Below are 21208 nucleotides of genomic sequence, written 5' to 3'. Positions count from 1 at the left end.
AAATATTTACAATTGTTATACCTTCCTCTTGGATCGATCCCTTGATCATTATATAGTGTCCTTCTTTGTCTCTTGTAATAGTCTTTATTTTAAAGTCTATTTTGTCTGATATGAGAATTGCTACTCCAGCTTTCTTTTGATTTCCATTTGCATGGAATATCTTTTTCCATCCCCTCACTTTTTGTACTTGTCTCTAGGTCTGAAGTGGGTCTCTTGTCGACAGCATATATATGGGTCTTGTTTTTGTATCCATTCAGCCAGTCTGTGTCTTTTGGTGGGAGCACTTAATCCATTTACATTTAAGGTAATTATCGATATGTATGTTCCTATTCCCATTTTCTTAAATGTTTTGGGTTTGTTATTGTAGGTGTTTTCCTTCTCTTGTGTTTCTTGCCTAGAGGAGTTCCTTTAGCATTTGTTGTAAAGCTGGTTTGGTGGTGCTGAACTCTCTCAGCTTTTGCTTGTCTGTAAAGGTTTTAATTTCTCCATCAAATCTGAATGAGATCCTTGCTGGGTATAGTAATCTTGGTTGTAGGTTTTTCTCCTTCCTCACTTTAAGTATATGCTGCCACTCCCTTCTGGCTTGCAGAGTTTCTGCTGAAAGATCAGCTGTTAACCTTATGGGGATTCCCTTGTATGTTATTTGTTGCTTTTCCCTTGCTGCTTTTAATATTTTTTCTTTGTATTTAATTTTTGATAGTTTGATTAATATGTGTCTTGGCGTGTTTCTCCTTGGATTTATCTTGTCTGGACTCTGTGCTTCCTGGACTTGATTGGCTATTTCCTCTCCAATGTTAGGGAAGTTTTCAACTATAATCTCTTCAAATATTTTCTCAGTCCCTTTGTTTTTCTCTTCTTCTTCTGGGAACCCTATAATTTGAAATTTGGTGTGCTTAATGTTGTCCCAGATCTCTCTGAGACTGTCCTCAGTTCTTTTCATTCTTTTTTCTTTATTCTGCTCTGTGGCAGTTATTTCCACTATTTTATCTTCCAGGTCACTTACCCGTTCTTCTTTCTCAGTTATTCTGCTATTGATTCCTTCTAGAAAAATTTTAATTTCATTTATTGTGTGGTTCATCATTGTTTGTTTGCTCTTTAGTTCTTCTAGGTCCGTCTTAAACGTTTCTTGTATTTTCTCTATTCTATTTCTAAGATTTTGGATCATCTTTACTATCATTACTCTGAATTCTTTTTCATGTATACTGCCTATTTCCTCTTCATTTGTTTGGTCTGGTGGGTTTTTACCTTGCTCCTTCATCTGCTACATATTTCTCTCTTTTCATTTTGTTTAACTTACTGTGTCTGGGGTCTCCTTTTCACAGGCTGCAGTTACATAGTTCCTGTTGTTTTTGGTGTCTGCCCCCAGTGGGTGAGGTCTGTTCAGTGGCTTGTGTAGGCTTCCTGGTGGAGGGGACTAGTGCCTGTGTTCTGCTGGATGATGCTTGATCTTGTCTTTCTGGTGGGCAGGATCACATCCAGTGGTGTGTTTTGGGGTGTCTGTGAACTTATTATGATTTTAGGCAGCCTCTCTGCTAATGGGTGGGGTTGTGTTCCTGTCTTGTTAGTTGTTTGGTATGGGGTGTCCAGCACTGGAGCTTGCTGGTCATTGAGTGGGACTGGGTCTTAGTGTTGAGATGGAGGTCTCTGGGAGACCTTTTGCCGATTGGTATTACATGGGGCTGGGAGGTCTCTGGTGGTCCAATGTCCTGAACTCAGCTCTCCCACCTCAGAGGCTGAGGCCTGACACCCGGGTGGAGCACCAAAACCCTGTCAGCCACACGGCTCAGAAGAAAAGGGAGAGAAAGGAAGAAAGAAAGAAAGAAAGAAAGAAAGAAAGAAAGAAAGAAAGAAAGAAAGAAAGAAAGGGAGAGAGCAACCAAACCAAAAAACAAATCCACCAACGATAACAAGCGTTAAAAACTATACTAAAAAAAAACGGACAAACAGAACCCTAGGACAAATGGTAAAAGCAAAGCTATACAGACAACATCACACAAAGGAGCATATACATACACACAAGCAAAAAGAGAAAAAGGAAAAAAAATATATATATATATTAAAAAAAAAAGGAAGAGAGCAACCAAATCAATAAACAAATCTACCAATGATAATAAGGTCTAAATACTAAACTAAGGTAAACATAAAACCAGAAACAATAGAGGCAGAAAGCAAACCCCAAGTCTACAGGTGCTCCCAATGTCCACTGCCTCAATTTTGGGATGATTCGTTGTCTATTCAGGTATTCCACAGAGGCAGGCTACATCAAGGTGATTGTGGAATTTAATTCGCTTCTCCTGAGGCTTCTGAGAGAGATTTCTCTTTCTCTTCTTTGTTCACACAGCTCCTGGGGTTCAGCTTTGGATTTGTCCCCGCCTCTGTGTGTAGGTCGCCTGAGGGCGTCTGTTCTTCCCTCACACAGGACGGGGTTAAAGGAGCAGCTGATTCGGGGGCTCTGGCTCACTCAGGCCGGGGGGAGGGAGGGGTACAGATGCAGGGCGAGCCTGTGGCAGCAGAGGCCAGTGTGACGTTGCACCAGCGTGAGGCACACTGTGTGTTCTCCCGGGGAAGTTGTCCCCAGATCACGGGACCCTGGCAGTGGTGGGCTGCACAGGCTCCCGGGAGGGGCGGTGTGGAGAGTGACCTGTGCTCGCACACAGGCTTCTTGGTGGCGGCAGCAGCAGCCTTAGCGTCCCATGCCCGTCTCTGGGGTCCGCGCTGATAGCCGTGGCTCGCGTCCGTCTCTGGAGCTAGTTTAGGCGGCGCTCTGAATCCCCTCTCCTTTCACACTCAAAACAATGGTCTCTTGCCTCTTAGGCAGGTCCAGACTTTTTCCTGGACTCTCTCCCGGCTAGCTGTGGCTCACTAGCCCCCTTCAGGCTGTGTTCACCCAGCCAACCCCAGTTCTCTCCCTGGGATCCGACCTCCGAAGCCCGAGCCTCAGCTCCCAGCCCCCGCCCGCCCCGGTGGGTGAGCAGACAAGCCTCTCGGGCTGGTGAGTGCTGGTCGGCACCGATCCTCTGTGCGGGAATCTCTCCGCTTTGCCCTCTGCACCCCATTTGCTGCACTCTCCTCCATGGCTCTGAAGCTTCCACCCCCGCCCACCCCCTGTCTCCATCAGTGAAGGATCTTCCTAGTGTGTGGAAATTTTTCCTCCTTCACAGCTCCCTCCCAGATGTGCAGGTCCCGTCCCTGTTCTTTTGTGTCTGTTTTTTCTTTTTTCTTTTGCCCTACCCAGGTACGTGGGGAGTTTCTTGCCTTTGGGAAGTCTGAGGTCTTCTGCAAGCATTCAGTAGGTGTTCTGTAGTTGTTCCACATGCAGATGTATTTTTGGTGTATTTGTGGGGAGGAAGATGAACTCCATGTCTTACTCCTCTGCCATCTTGAAGGTCCCTCTCAGTTTTTGGTTTTATTATTGCACATCTGGGTGAATATAGAGATCCGGTGCTTAAGAAAGAGATCCGTAGTCATTTACTGTACTCATTTACTAAGAAGATCATACAATTTTAGCTTATTAGAGACTTCATAACAGCATCATTCCCATTGTTTGGTAAGCAGCATCCTCGTTCTCTTTTTACAAGTAAAGAAACCAAAGCTGAGATTAAATTAATTACCCTCAGGCAACAGATACAACCAGGATGATTATCCAAGACATTAACTCCAAATATGGAGTTCTTTCCTTTGTAAGTTTGCTTATAAGTTTAGGTGAAAATCTCCAGACAACGTGAATATTATTCTATGTAATGAAGGTTTAACTCCTTACCCTCAGTAAGTATTATTACAAAATATCAAAGGCATACAGAAATAAGTCAGAATTCCTGTCAGCATTTTGTGTGCTGTGTCTATTTTACCTGCCCTGAAATCTAAAATGTGGCCAAAGCCCTTGGGTCAAGGGTAGTACATGACAGGCAACTACTTTCATAAGAATTATGTAGGTGAAAATGGAAAATTAATGTGTGATGATTTTGTGTTCAATGTCAAAAAGTTAAAGTTACTTTTTCTTTTAAACTAACTTGATTCAAAGAAGGGCACCATAATTGGGAATTAAAACCATACAGCTATCTTATTTCTTTTTAGAATACTAATAAAACTATCTATGTTTTTAACAGATTTACTCCAAACTTGCCTATAGAAATTTAGTCTGCAGTCATTTGTTTCAGATAGAGAAGCTTATTTGTTTAATTAATACATTATCTAAAACAGTGTTTATGTGTGAATGGACTCACACCTAGATACATATACATTATATTTATAAATGTTTTAGTGTAAAAATTCAGATGACTTTGGACTTTATAATATAATTACTTTAACTTCATATGGCATGAAACTGTAGGAAATACAGTTTATAGGTAAAATATAAGATATTGTATCAGTTTTCTATCTATGAATGTAAAAGCTAGAAGTAAAATTAGAGATAATCTAATTCTCCCTTTGCATTTCAAAGATGAAATAACATCAAATCATAGAACCAAGATTAAAATCCTAGTTTTTACACCTTTCAATATGTTATGATTCTTCTCAATATATTAAAATATAAAGGGTAAAGTCATGAAATTTAACAAAGTTAAATGCTTATTTTATTTATTTTAAATTGGGGTGTATAAAATATTTAATGAGATTCATTAATTCTGTATTTTCCCAGAACAAGTTACATCTATTTAGACAACAGAATTGATTTGTTTGATAATTCATAGTTTTTAATGTGGCTGCTTTACATGGTGAAATCAATTGAGTCAATGATACAAAGCTCACATTAAAATATTTTTTTAAATGTTAGAGCTAGCATTTTTGCTTTAATGTTTGTCACTAGATTTGAAATCAGACACCATCAATATTGACTTCTTCCAATAATAACTCTCTTGAAATAAAGAATAGTAATAATAAAATAGATAACAGTTTTCCATTGGCATAGCAGTTTTTCAATTATGAATTGTCTGGATTCAATACTGGGCCTGTTACTTAACATTTCTGTGCCTGTGTTCCATCTGAAGAATGGGGATCATGATACCATTGTGAGAATGAAATGTGTTGAATACATAAAGCACCTAGAAAAATGGCTGTTGCATAGTTAATAGTGAATAAGTCAGCTATTACTGTTTTTGTTGGCAGTGGTATTATTTTTGATTTATTTATTTTATTGTTAGGAACACTTAACATGAGATCTACCCTCTTAACAAATTTTGAAATGTTCAATACATTATTGTTGACTATAGTTACAATGCTGTTCAGTAGCTCCCTAGAGCTTAGTTGTTTTGCATAGCTGAAACTTTAAGCCCACTGATAAGTAACTCTCCGTTTCCTCCTCCCGCCAGCTCCTGGCAGCCACCTTTCAACTCTTGGAACCTAAGATTTTGACTATTCGTTGTTATTACCACTATAATAACCCTGACAGTTGGAAGTCTTCAAAAGAGCTTAGACCACCTGATAAACTGGAGTAGAAAAATGTACTGATATATTTAATTGTTTAGGTCATTAAGATTTATAGGGTAATTAAATTATTATAGAATTTAATTACGCTAACCAAATGTGCTGTTTCCAGATGGATATTTAGTCCTGGTCAAGAACAGGACTGTAATAGTGTGATTCCAGATGATCTAAAGCTTTTTTCATTTTCTGGATTTGTGTTAAGCATGGTTCTCAACATCTTAAAGAGGGCTAAAATAATGAAAGATAATATTAATATTTCAGATCACTCGTAAACTTGAGTATTTAGTAAAGCCAAAGGTGAACAGTATAGTCAAAGGTTATTAATTCAAAGATAGGATAACTAGGATAGACTGAGATTTACTAAGGCAGCCTTCTCTGAGGTATTGCCTAATTCATCTGTTAAGTAGGAATGATAAACTCTTTATTTAAAATATTAGATCAGATTAGATCTTCTTATCTTCTTTTCTATTTTTTCCATATGTGGTCCTGTGTGCCCAGCAAAGGATAAAGACATTCATAATTGAAAGATTGAAAGATTAGCAATTCTCCTGATGTTTATCTACTTTTTCTCACTTCAAAACATTGTAATGAACTATATTGTGATGCTTTGGCTTATATTTGATCATATCTACTAATGAAGTCATAGGTTTAAGGTTGAAAACAACTTTTAGACTGCAGAGTTGTATTTGTAATAGATATTGTGTTTGCCTTGCCAGTATCTATATTACTTCTTTCCCATTTTGTAGCCACCATTGTGGAATTTTGACCACACCATGAGCAACAGTTGAGTTGAAGCATTCAAGGAAATTCTGTGTTTCTTGCTACAGTTAATGGTTTAGGGATGGGCATATAGCTTAAGCCAGGTTTAAGCCATCTGGTACAAGATATTCTCTTGGTCACAGTGAATGTAACCTAAATTATTTCATTCAGAGTTTATTACTATTTACTATTATTCATTACTCAGCACAGCAGCCAAGTAACTTGTTGAAGTGTGTGACCTTGCCACTTCTTTTCTCAGTATCCCCCAGTAGCTCCCCATCTCATTCAGAGTCAAATCTAAGGTTCTTAACAATAGCCTATAGAGTTCTATGTGCTCTGAACAGTATTTCCTCTCTTGACCTACTTTCTCCACCTTCACTCTCCCTGACTCTGCTCAGACCTACCTGACTTCCTTTCTGCTTCTTAAAATTCCAGGCAAACCCCTACTTCTTTCACTATTAATTCCCTCTGCCTGGAATGCTTTACCCCAAGATTTTCTCATGGACCACTCCTTCATTGTGTCAAGGTCTTTATTCATATGTTACTTTTTCAGTGAGACCTCTCAAGATCAAACTATTCATACAAGCACCAACCCCTTACATGCACACATGCACACACATATCCCAACTCTACTTGATTCCTTCTTAGCTTTATTTTTTCTTTATAGTCCTTATCATCAACTAATTATTATTTTACTTATTAATTTTACTTATTTTGTCTTCTCTTTATTGAATACAAGTTCCAGGAATGTTTCTGTTTGGTTTGCTGTTATATCTCCAAAACATTTCCTGGCACAGAGTTGGCACTTAACAAAAACTTGTTGAATAACTCATGAATCTCTGAATGAAATTATTCCTAAAGTCAATCTCTCTTTGAATTTTCAATTTACATAAAGAATGCATTCCTTTTATTATTGAAGTCAATTTAAGTTGAACTATCTTTTCCTTGCAACTAAAGCATTGTAACTGAGACAGTAATTAAATATTTGATGGACAGAATGAGCTTACCAGAAGCAAAACTTGAGATGAGAATTCATGTGAAAGTGATTTATTAGGAAAAACTTTGTTATGGGTTGAACTGTGTCCCGTGAAAAGATGTCGAAGTCCTAACCCCCCCCCATACCTGAAAACGTGACCTAATTTGGAAATAAGGTCATTGAATATGTAATTAGTTAAGATGAGGTCATACTGGAGCTCTTAATCCAATATGACTGGTGTCCTTATAAAAAGGGGAAATTTAGACATAGCCATGAACCCAAGGAGAAGGCCATGTGAACATGAAGGCCAAGCATAGATGATGCTTCTACAAGTTAAGCAACTACAAAGTCTGCCAGCAGCCCACTAGAAGGTAGGTCAGAAGCATGAGACAGATTCTCACAGCCCTCAGATGGAAGTAACCCTGCTGACGCCTTGATCTCAAGCTTCTAGCCTTCAGAACTGTAAGATGACTCCAACCCATTTGTTTGTTATGGCAACCCCAGGAAATAAATACAGACTGCTAGGGGATTTCAGAAGTGGGACTGGGACAGGAAGAAAGGCAAGCAAAGGGGCAAAGCTCTACAAAAGGTAACTTTTGTTCAATCTCACAGGACTCTATGTACAGTATAGGTACCACTTCTGAGTTGTCCTGGTCATGGCCAGGAGGGCAGGAGCTTGAGAACTTCAGTCCAGAGCTGCCATTGGTTAGGGGTGCCCACTTGGTCTGTGTGGATAGAAGGGGTTCTTCAGGGTTTCCCTGTGCTCAGACAAAGCTTGTTCCAGCAGCCAGAGGCCAGCCTTCGAAAATGATCCATGAGTGCTTACTGCCAGCTCTTGGGAGGAAAAGAACAATGGTGGATTATATGAGGAAAATTGGCAAAGGGCTGGAGGATGTGGGTAAAGCACTGAGAGCATCTGCCACAATGGGTTGGGAAGCAATTGAGGGACACTGAATAGCTGGAGAAAAGGGGGAAGTAAATCATACATACAATCCATTGCTTTTCTGTCTAGTAAGGTTCTGGTGGTTATATTTATCTACATTATTTGAGTTAATAAACTTGAAAAGACTCCTACTGTAAACATAAGATGTGTGCTCAGTATCTATAAATAATTTCCTAGTGTTTAAAATCATATTTGATTTGAGAAAAACAAAAATGGGAACAAATGAGAAAGTAAAATACTAAGACATAAAAATTTTAAAATGTATGAAGGTCACAACTATCTTTTTAAAAATGTGTGTGTGAAGAGAGAATTGGAGGAATTCATATTTGTCTGCAGAGCCATAGAAATACAGGAAAAGCAAAAAAGGACCTAATAATTGGTATTCTTTTAATCAAATATACTTGTTGTTGGTTCCCAGGTACAGAGGCAGTTTCATTTTGAGATATTTTCTTGCTTGCCTGCAGCCGAGAGACAGAGGGACTGGTTTCTAAAAGTTAGACAAGAAACTCCTGATTCCACTGTTTATTAAAAAAGAATGTGCCTGTATGTTTACCTAGCTCCAGTAAGGTTAAAGAATTGTAGCAATAAAAGTTATTGTCACCAACTGTATGGTTGATCTTTTCTGTGCAGGAATCCACTGTCTTTCCTACTATACATAGGTCAAGATTGCATTTTAGTTTTCATTTGTGACTTTTCTTTAAAAGGCTTTTCATTTCTTACAGGTCATTATTTTTGATACATTTGATTGAATCCTTGCACTACCTGACTCAGGATTGATTCTGACCCTAATATTTACAAAAAGTAAGGTTTTGTAGTCAGAGATCATTGCATTGTCTTTTTTTTTTTTTTTTTTTTGTATTGTAAGGTATCTTGTATATAATGGGCATAAGTCTTTTATTTTGGAAGACTTTTTCAGTGGCTTAACCAACAGCCATTTATTACTTCCTCTTGTTAATAAAACCATAATTTCATTCAAGAAACTTTGTGTCTGGCCACATCAATATTCGTCAAAGCCCATCATAACTTGAACATTTCCATTCGTCCTAGTCAGTTCCTGTTTTGACCAATGGAATGCAAACATCTGTGAAATGACTCTTGGGAAATATTTTTCTTCCTGGTAAAGATCCACAAAAGGGAGAAAGGAGAACTCTTCCCTCTCTTCCTCATTTAGACACTTGTGACCTTGAGGAAACATGCCAGAGGGAAAAAGCCAGCAAGATGCATTTGCCCGAGAGGCAGGATTGAAAAACACCTGGTATCTTAACAATGCTGTTGAGCTGCTAAAAACAAACTTGGGACCATCAACTTCTAGTTTTGTTAATGAACACAAAGTATCTGTAGAGTATAAGCTACTATCATTCACTTCTGTCTCCTTTTATTTGGTACTGAATGCAACATAGCTGAGACAATTATCTTTTGCATACTTACCATGTGTTTGCCTAAAGTATTTCTTTATTTTTGATATCTGTACATGAAGCTGTGCACCTGTGTTTGTTATTTCCCAATACTCTGCTGTGAGTTATTCCTTGATGTCACACATTTGTGATGTGTGTGATCATCATATCATTTTTTTCCAGTCTCTCTGTTTTAGCTCATCTTCTACCTGTGGTGTTTTATTGATCTTAATTCAGCATGATACTATAATGTAGGGTCCTTGCGTTACACAAAGTTGAGTTCGAGCTCCTATTGTGCCATTTAACATCTGTGTCAAGTTAATCAAGGTACTTAACCTCTCTGAGGCGTCAATTTTCTCATCTGTAAAATGAGGAAACCAATCTATCTTCATTATCTTTTATTATGAGGATTAAATATGCTTAGTAAATAACCAGCAGTGATGCTTATAAAGATAATGCTTCTGCCCTAAACATTTGCATTATTCATAATCTAGTGTGTTGGCTTGTTTGCCAATGAACTCAGTTCCATTAATACAGGGGTTTTGTTTGTTCTGTTTATTTTCACTGCTGTATCTCTAGTGCCTTGAATAGTGCCTGGAACAGTGTAGGCACTTGATAAATATTTGTTAAATTTTTGAATGGATTGAGTTACTGACCTTGGTTTTGGTGACCCTGTAGTCTAGGGCTCATAGTCTTAGAGAAAATTGCACAGTATTATAGGAAATAATTCATCTATTTAGCAGTGTTTATATAAGCAGGTACTTTGCAAAGAAATCTGAAGATCAGGAGTTGCCTACATGCTGGATCTGGCTGACAGACAAGTTTTGTTTGTCTTAAAAATGTTTTAATTTTTTTTCAATTAGTTGTCAAACAAATTTTTCTAAAAAAGAAACTCTACATAAAATTAGTTTCTCTTTGCCACTGGAAGATTTTAAATCACTGCATGGCAATCATCTGAAACTGTTTAGTAGCTGCCTGCTTTAGATGTGCAGGTTCTCAGAATCCCTGCACTCACTCCCATTTGCTGACACTGGTTGCCACCACTCAGTACACTTGCACTGTAGTTTGGGTTTTGTTTTTTAATTTTCAACTTTATTGAGGTACAATTAACAAATGAAATTGTAAGATATTTCAAGTGTACATTGTGGTATCTTGGTTATTTGATATATATAAACATTGTGAAAGGATTCCCCCATCAGTTAATTAACACATCCTTGTCTCACATATTTATTTATTTTCTTTCTTTATTTTTTTGTGAGAATTGCACCATAGTTTTTGTTAGGGTTACCCTACTTCATGTGTGACTATTATCTGTCTGGTTCTTGTGGGCATTTAAGTTTGTGATTTTTGCAGATCTGACCCTTGAATGTTACCTGAAGCTTGCTGCTTCATGATGACCTGTATCATACCCAAGTCTTCCTTTATCAAGAAATTTGACAAAAAAGACTCAGGATTATAAACTATTATTTAACTTATACTGTGGGGTCTCATTACTTTAGAAAAATTAACCTTCATTTTTAGTTCAAATAAAAAATGCATAGTTCAAAAAATAGTACCAAAAAACTAATGCAGCAGGATAATAAAATGGAACCTCTTTTTCAGTTTCGTCTGATGCCCAAAGGCCAAGAACAAAACAATTGCTACGAAACACCCCTGTATTCTGAAGCCGGGTGCTTATAGACCTGTGTTGTACAGACTAGCCAATCATGGAATTGATTCTCCCAGCTTTGATGATCCTCCACATCCTGCAATAATAGGGGAGACTGAAGGGTTGGAAGAGAAGATTTCTGGAGAGTTTTGTCATGTGCTGTGTGATTTTCACCTCTATGAGGTGGTGGGGGAGGGATGCCTCCCTCTCATCTCAAGATGCATGAGAGGATCCTTGAAAGGATCACTCTGATAATTTGCATATATCTCTTGGATTTTAAAGGGTCATAAGTGCTGGTAACTGACTCACATCTGGGAAGGCTAAAGGTGAACAGTAATAAGTGGAGTTGCTTGCCTGGCAGCAGAGCAAACAGAGGAGGTTTTTCCATTTTTTCCCTTCCTTGGAAGGAAGCTGCATTTCCATTTTGTCTGGCAGGAATGTGAGACTTTCCTAGGAGCCCTGTGGACCCGTAGATGTACATGGTCTGGAGCCAAGTTAAAACAGTATATTTTAAAGGCTGAAAGTGTTATTTGATACAGAAACTGAGTGTACCATCCTAAGAGAACAAGTAACCAGTGGAGAACTATTACTGTTCACAGCAAAAACGTTTAGGGGAGCCCCAGGAAAAACACCCCTGAGAAACTCACAGAAGTGCCACCACCCACAAGAGGAAAAATCAGAGGGTGAAGGAAAAAGAAAAGCATTAATTAGAGAAGAAGGCTTTCATTCTCTCCCATCATCACTCCCAACGTTCACTGAAGTCTCCCAGCCTAAAACAATCCTGAGGATTGGGGAAAGGTTTTAAAATGGGCAAAACTGGAGCTCTGCAATTATGACCTGAGTTTGGACTATGTAGTTACTATGCTTAGATCTAAAAATGACCAGAGGACATTTTACTGTCTGAGAATGATCTGAAATACTAATTGTACCTGCTAGAAATTTTACCCAAGGGGTAGAGAAAAAAGAGACTGCAGATTGTATTTGAAAGAGTAGTGGAGGCATCAATTAATTTTCTACTTGCACCTTATTGAATCCTGCCCATATAATAAAATAGTTGCCATTATATTAAAAAATATCTTTACCCAGCACATCCTCTCCATTGTTATGCTTCCCAGAGGCAGCCACTTTTGAAATTTTTAGCTGCTCCTTTTGGTATTTACATCCGTACTTCTATATACTATGCATACTCAGATTTCTCTTGATTGGTTAATTTTGACAGAATCTATCAAGCTTTTTATTACAGCAGTTAAGAGTTTGGATGAGCTAACAATCCTTCCTCTTATCTTCCCAATATAATTATATCATAATGCTTGGTAAAATCATTAGTATTTACATTACTAGGATTATGCAAATTACTGAGCCATGTAGTATACTATGAACATATTTCTTTAAAAAATTTTTAATTTTACCTAGAGCTAATTATTGTCTCATTTTTATCAATTTGCTTAGTGTTACATGTACCAATTGCTATTATTTTTCTAAATACTCTAACAGGCCTGCCAATTCCTTACACTAATGTTCACAAATACTGCCAAACATCAGATGATTTATCATTTCCATGCTTTTATTTTCATCTCCTTTCTCTTCATCTCCCTCCCCACTCCAGTTTTTCTTCATCTTTTTTTCCTTATTACTGATGAATAAGTTGTCACCCAGGGACTTCCTTCACTTTTATTTTAGAAGTTCCCTTTGCTTATCTTCCATGTTGCTCAGATTTTTCTTTCTTTGTTTATCTCCTTGTTTTGCTGAGATATATCATTTGTTGGTCTCCTAAAAGGTGCATGAGATGTAATTTTTTTTATTCTTTACATGTAAGAAAACTTTGTCCTCACAAGTGATTGAGAATTTGATTAAATATACTATTTTAATTTGGAACTCATTTTTTCTAACTATATTGAAGACATTGCTGATTGTTTTCTAGTAGCTGAAGTTGCTGTTGAGAAGTCCAATGCCATGTTTTCTTCTTATTCCTTTGTATCTGACTTGTTTTTCCTGTCGGAAGGTTTTTAGGATCTTCTTGGTATCCACAGTGCTCTGATATTTTATAATGCTGCCTTGGTATGGATCACTTTTATTCAATGTGTTAGATCCTTGCTGGCTCTTATCAATGCAAAATTCAAGTACTTTGGTAATGGAAAATCTTTTAAAATTAATTCTTTGGAAATATTTCTCTTCTTTTTCTCTATTTTTTCAAGAACTTCTATTATTCAGATATGTGACCCCCTACACTGACTTTAATTTTCTTTCTTCCCTATTTTTGATATCTTTGTCTTTTTATTTTCCTCCTAGATGATGCTATTTCCAACACATTGAACTTTTCTTGAATATTTTTATTTTAGCCATCATATTTCTTATTTTAAAGAACTCATTCTTCTCTGTTTCATTTTTATAGAATTCTCTGTTATCAATGCAATGTTTTATATTTCTGGTAATATCAATTATGGTTTTTCATTGCTTTTTTCAGAACAAACTGGTCAGGAGATGTGAATTAGGAGTGATTTCACTGTCATCATTTCTTGACTGCTTTAATTTTAAGGCTTTTATTTAAAAAAATAGATAAAACTTACCTGATTATTAAAAAGTCTACTTCTTTCATTCTATTATTTTTAGTTAACTATAAGACTATTATTATATAGACAATGTAAGTAATACAAAATAACAGTTATTTACACACTAGAAATTATTTCTTCCATATGCATTTATAATGTTTGTGGATGATACCTTTGATATTCTGGTTGGAAAACTACTATTTTAATAAGTCAAGAATGACATTTAAGTTTCATTCAAAATCTATATTTTGGGGTCATTGATAATGCAGGAAAAAATATTTTGCAGATTAGTATATGTGTACAATTATTGAAATTAATGTTCCATTTATAAAAAATCACAACTGTTGCAATAAACAGTACTTGGTTTTTGTGTTTTGTTTCAGTACACACTAATTTGGGGGTCACACTTTCACAAAAGAATATGCAGTAGTTTCCCCTTTGATGGAAGAACAGCATATATTTACTATTTGCTGCAGTCTGCTGAAAGTCTGCAGCAGTTTGTGCCAAATGCATTGCAGATGCTGCAGCAGCAATAATGTATTCATGTGTTCAACTACATTTTGACAGGAGCAGTTTCTAGATGTGTTTAGTCACCTCCTGGCCTTTGCAAGGAACATAAATATAGATTGTTTCATATTCTATGCATAGCCATCAAATTTGAAATAGAATGGACCCTTATAAATGGTAATATAAAAATCCATGCAGGTGATGAAGAATAAAATAATAAAAATTTCATTCAATATAATTTGGAATCTGACAGGTAACCTATGAAGTATTTGTTGTTTGGATGTAGAGTGTCTACTTAATTCATGCTATAATCTATGAGCCAAGTAATTGAACAAGTCAAAGAATGTTCCACATAATACCTAAAACTAAATATAATGAAAGGTGGAGTTAGCACCACTCAAAGATGAATATAATTCTTTAGATGGTTAGCGTAATTGAAGTTTATATATCAGTAGAGCTTTAAACTGTGCTATAATTGATAGATTTTTGTGATTAGAATTATGAATATTTTCTTTTTAGAAAGTGTGGTATAGATTTCTCATTTTCCATCACAGTTTATCGTCCCTCTTCCAGAGAAATAGATTTTAGCTAGGTAGAATGCAACTCACAATAAAGATTACATTTCCAAACCTCCATGTGCAGCTAAGTTGCCCACGTGACTAAATGTTTGACCAACGAAAGGTAAGTAAAAATGATGTGTGTAATTTTCATGTCTTGCCCTTATTGGGAAGAGATAATGCCCTTTGCCTTCCCTTTCCTCTTTCTGCTAGCTGCAATATCAACATAGTGGGAGACATACTACTCAGACAAAAGCAACACTTTACAAATGATGGCGACTTTATGAAGTCATGTGGCAGGGTCAACAAACAAACTCACACTTTTACATAAAGAAGAAATAAACCCCTTCCTTTAAAGTCTTTCACAGAATCATGCCTGATCCACCATGTCAGAATTAATCTCTTCCACCTGTATATTTACCTAGAATGTAATTAGAACCCTTGTATTTTCATCTTATCCTGTTTTGGACTGTTGTGTTTTTTAAAAATTAATTAATTAATTTATGGCTGCATTGGGTCTTCGTTGCTGTGCACGGGCTTTCTCTAGTTGCGGCAGGCAGGGGCTACTCTTCATTGCGGTGCACGGGCTTCTCATTGCGGTGACTTCTATTCTTGCAGAGCACGGGCTCTAGGCTCTTGGACTTCAGTAGTTGTGGTATGTGGGCTCAGTAGTTGTGGCTCCCAGGCCTAGTTGTTCCGTGACATGTGGCATCTTCCCGGACCAGGACTCAAACCCGTGTCCCCTGCATTGTCAGACGGATTCTTAATCACTGCTCCACCAGAGAAGTCCTGGATTGCTTTTTATGTGTATGTATTTGTTACTCTCATAACACCATGACACAGTGATGGTTTTTCCTCTCTCAATTCCACCAAAAAGCAACTAGCATGCAATACTCCGGTCCCACTGGATTCTTTGAACGGTTTAAAAATAATTTTTCTCTAAGGGTCTTCACACTTGCTATTCCCACTACCTGGAATACTAGTCTCACCAACATGTTATATAATATTATATAAGATAATATGACTTATTTTGTTCAAATCTCTATTGAAATGTCACGTCTCCCAGATGTCTTCCCTCATCCTATTTCACTTTCTTTACTCTGCTGATATGCAATCAACAAGGATCCTGGAGCAGAAATCTTGAGGAATTGCTGAGACAGAAAGTAGGAAATATCAGGGAAAGATTCCTGAGGTGATGGGAGTGATTTTGGGAAAATGAGCTGAGAGAACACAGGTAGAAGTGGAAGGAAGGAGAATTTTAGGGTCATCTCTTGGTGAGCTGCATTTGGACCAGTTGAGGGATTGTCCGTTTCTTTTCTTATGGTTGGCTGAATGGTGAGTAGTCAGACTATTTGCCCACAGGTTTTAAGGAATAAAAGTGTACATTGAAACCTGGTAAACAGAGTACCCACATTAGCAAATAACACAAACTGGAGCTTGGCATCCAACTTGCTTTCCAGACCCAACTGATTTGGCACCTAAACTCTGAAGCTAAGTCCAGCCATCCCAGTGTCCCATCACAAGCACCACAGGCAGAGAGATAAAGAGAATAACCAAGAATCATTGACTGTTCAAGAAAAACTGACACCATGAAAGAGACACAAAACTCTACAAAAATATTACAACAAACAGAAAAAGAAGTAATTATGAGTTTTTCTGAGCCTACTGTGTGTAATTTAAAAACTAGAAACACTTGAAATCAGAGAGAAGACAGATAATGACTAGAACAAAAAAGTCATTGCTCAGTTTTGAGTTTCAAAGGAGAGATTTAAATTCCAAGACGGAGACAATGGTTTGAAAACCAAACATATTTGACTTTAGTTGAAAGGAAAGGTTGTCCTTGTTTTCATAAGTTGAGTTGTAACTATAAAAAGCAAAGCACGGAGGACTGAAACAAAGATTGCCATAGAACAAAACCATAGAAAGAGGAAGCTCAAAGGTGAGAAGCCTGGTGCTTTTTAACTGGTAAATTCCTAAGAAGTGGCTATCTCTACATTACCTTCTGCAAATCAAATCCTGATGTGCATGCATGTGTGTATGTGGGTGAATGTGTATTTGATAAAGATGACCTTTCTCTCAGAGACCTGCCAAAACATACTTATGAGTAGCAGGGATTTGGCTTCACACTTCCAAATCCAGAGAGCCTGCAAACTTCTTAGAGATGCCCACTAAGGTTGAAGAAAATGGGAAGGAATGTGTCTAGACCGATAACCTGAAGACAACTGCTACTACGTGAAGGCAAACAGCTAAGAAATTCAGAACTCCCCACCCCTACCCCCTTTACCATCAGCAGTGTTGGAGGGGCAAAGATACTGAGAGGGCAAAGGAAGAGGATGTAGAGTCTGTGGAACATGGAACAAGAGCTCAAGTGATACCAGATAACAGCAGCTGATGCTAGCGCAGAGTGAGATTCAAGACTAGGTGTAACCATTTATGTGGAGATCAGTAAGGAGAGAGGCTGGCATTCACAGCAGATTGCTCTTTCCTGACATCAGGATTATACATGCCTAGGTAACAGTTTTCACTTGTGTAACAGAAACTCCTCTAGCTAGTTTAAGCAGAAGATTAAATTACATTCACATTCAGTTTTACAGCCACAATTGTGATAGATATTCATATTTACTTCTGACTTTAAATGCAATTATGAATAAATACTTTATGAGTAAAATACATGTAACATTTCTTAAATTAGTATTTTATTGTATCAGTCTTTTATCTTTATGATTTTACTATGAAAATTCTTTGATTCATCTTTCATTTGACTGGATTACTTCAAACAAAATTTTTAAAATGATACATGGGTGATGTATTTGAAAATGTCTTTTTATTGTCAACACATGTGAATGATGATCTGGATGGGTAAAGGTTTTTGATTTGTGCTCTTATCCCTCAGCTTTGGACAGTGCTCCACTGTCAACAGCTAAAGTTGCCAAAGAGAATTGGGAGGTAAACCTATTTGTTTGTTTTCCTTTATAGGAGACCTAGTTCTTTTAGCTGAATGTTTCTTAGATAAGCTAAGTATTAATATAAAATTTGTGACAAATAAAATTGTCAATCTTTGCTATTTGTTTTTTGCTTGCTTGTTTTTATTTTTCTGACAAACAGACCTCAGTGAATCCTTTGGAGATGCAGATTTATGTAATCTTTCATTTCAGGAAAATTTTCTTTCATTCATATTTGAATTTGGTTTTGTTCTTATTTGCTAGCTCAGTTGTATTCTCTAGGCATAACAATAATCTTTGTGTTACATAGCTGTGTTTTTCCTTCTATTACCTTTTTAAAACTGTTTTCCAGTGTATTATGTATAATTTTCTGAAATCTCTGTCCCATGCCATTGATTTGACCCTCTGAAAAGTAGACTGCATTCTTTCTTTCCTTTGGCTTGTTTGTAAGTTTTACTCCATCTTTACTTTTCTCTTTAATTTATTTTCTTATTCTGCTACTGTCTCTTTCATTTAATTTATTATCATAACTTCTATTTCATAAAAGTTTTTTCCTCAATGTCCTTAATTGTAATGAAAATATTTCTCTTTTTTATCTTTTGTCAAATTCTTGCTGAAGTTCTATTTTTTTCTGTTTACTTATGTTTAAGTAGGATAAGTTCTATTTTAAGTACATGTGTCACAGAGTACTATAAGTAGAATCGCCTCAACTCTCTTTATGTTCATCTGTGCAGTCAATGCACATATATTTATGGAGTCTCTGCTCTGCACCAGGCACTATTTTTGGCCCTGGACAAAAATAAAGGTTAACAAGACAGACAACTGACCAGCTCTCTAGGAGGTTACATTCTAGTGTGGAAACTTAGGCCATAGATATATACATAGGATACTGTTAAACATCTGTAAGCACTATGGAGAAAGTGACATGTGGGAATGCAGCAAAGCATGACTGTAGGGCTGATGCATATTTAACTACTATTAGGCTTTCCTGAGGCTGCTAGAAACTAATGTTATAAATTCAGTGTTTAGCACTGTGGTTGCTGAATGGGGGCCCAAAGAACTGGGACCCTGAGCAATGCAATCTAAGTTATCTTTTTTTTTTAATCATATTTTTTCCATTAGACTAGGAATATGTTTTGTCCCATTGATGGTGTTTCCTTAGAGTTCAGTTTCTTCTATTTTGAGTAAATCAGTTATCTTGCTGAAAATTTATGTTAGCTGACACATAATTACTAAAGCATTTTATATCACAGCCCAAATATTATTTATCTCTATATGGTAGTTTCTGATAAGTTAGCCTCTAACTCTCACTTTTTCTCATGAGAAGGTCAGGTTAGAAGATAAATGTTCTATCCCTGCCTGTACTGATGACTTGAAGAAGTATGTCTTTTACGTTTTGCCACAGAGCTGCCTACTTCTATTTTTAACCTTTACCTATCAGAACCTAGACAAACCAGTAGAACTTCCTGACTTATACCTCATACAACGGTACTATACATTGGTTAACAGCATCCTTCCTTAAGGTGGCCTAGAATTGTTTGTATCAGATGAGTTTTCACCAGAATCTTTGGTAGGAGGTTGAGCTCTCTGGTTTTGGATTAAATAATATTTTTATCTTTATTTGGACTTTTTGTTGTTGTTAAATTCTTTTGTTTTTAAAGGGGATTATTTGCTGATGTACTTATTCTAAAAATTTCACATTTGTTGGATGTCCTATTTCTTAGTGTTCTTCATTGTGCATTTAGAATATTTGTTATTACTTTGTCATTATTTTTTCCTTCATATACAAAATATTATTTCTAACATTTACTTACCAAAGTAAATCTACTGGTCATATAAGAAGAAATACAACACAACATTGTCCTGTCTTTATGAAACCCTCCAGATTTATTTGTTCTGACTCATTTCATAAACTACAGAAAAAATAAACAGAAGACAGAAACATTTTGTGGTAATGTATTTAGTTAAGTGAGTCCTCATCATCTTTCAGTAGTACTGAATATTAAAATATACATACATGCATGCATACCATGAACAACTTACAGCTCTCAATCACTAAATAGTTTGCAAGGAGATATAATGATAGTATAAGGGGAGAATGGTTAGGATAAAATAAAAAAGTGCATTTTGGTTTACTGCACTCTTAGCACTATAGAACTTATCACACATATTTTAAAAATAATGAGCAAACCCAAGAGTCTTCACATTTCTCTTGCCTCCAGAAACTGGTTAAGTTTCCACTATTAATAATACAAAAACTACTCTCTAGAGAATCATGGTACTCTCTGACTAACACTGTGAGACTATCACGTATGTTATTTAGTTATTTCAGGGCAATGATCTAAGGGCCAAAAACATGAACACAAAATTCATACTGAAACAAAAGGAAAAAAATCCTTTAATAACTTCCCTTTGTTTACAAAGGCCATCGTAAAACTGCAAGTGCTTGTGTCCTAAGGGTATGCAAGATGATCCACTGTGGTGTAGAAATAAAATTTTAAAATTCCTCATTATATTTATCTTTATCTTATACTTTAAAACTGTTTATAATTTGCATATGTTTTTCAGAATAAGTACAGTAAAATACATCTAAATTATAAACAATTAAATTAGTCTACAAATCTTGGAGGTGCAAAGTCAGACTTTTTTTTTAACTGATAAAGTACATAATAAAGAAAAAAATGGATGTCACTGGATGTAGATAAAACTTCCCCTCATCATCCATTGAATTACTTTTGCACCTTCAACAGAAATCAATTTGCTGTATTTGCAGGGGCCTATTTCTAGATTTTCTAACTGTTCCATTGATACAGGTGTTTATCCCTTCACTAATATCACATTGTTCTCATCAGTGTAACTATATAGCAGGCCTTAATATCAAAAAGAGGTGTGTCGGTGGCTTGGGCCTCCTGGTCAATGGGAGCATGAGGCTGAGCTGCCCATGCCACCGTCAGGTTGCTGACATGATTATGCAGATCTATCAGACATAGGGAAAAAATTCAGCCACCTCACCCAGATTCTGCAATCCCTATGAGGCTGCAGCTGAAATACTGAGGAGCTGTGTGGCTGACAGGGTCTTTGTGCTATGGCCTCGTGTCAGACCTGAGCCTCTGAGGTGGGAGAGCCAAGTTTAGAACATTGGACCACACAGAGACCTCCCAGCCCCATGTAATATGAATCGGTGAGAGCTCTCCCAGAGATCTCCGTCTCAATGCTAAGACTCAGTTCCACCAAACGGCCAGCAAGCGCCAGTGCTGGATACCCCATGCCAAACAACAAAGAAGACAGGAACACAACCCCACCCATTAACAGAGAGGCTGCCTAAAATCATAATAAGTTCACACACCCCAAAACACACCACCGGACACAGTCCTGCTCACCAGAAAGACAAGATCCAGCCTCATTCACCAGAAAACAGGCACCAGTCCCCTCCACCAGGAAGCCTACACAACCCACTGAACAAACCTCACCCACTGGGGGCAGACACCAAAAACAACGGAAACTATGAA

Source organism: Balaenoptera musculus, chromosome 1 (genome assembly GCF_009873245.2).
Source record: "Balaenoptera musculus isolate JJ_BM4_2016_0621 chromosome 1, mBalMus1.pri.v3, whole genome shotgun sequence".
NCBI lineage: Eukaryota > Metazoa > Chordata > Mammalia > Artiodactyla > Balaenopteridae > Balaenoptera > Balaenoptera musculus.
This window is presented reverse-complemented; position numbering follows the sequence as displayed.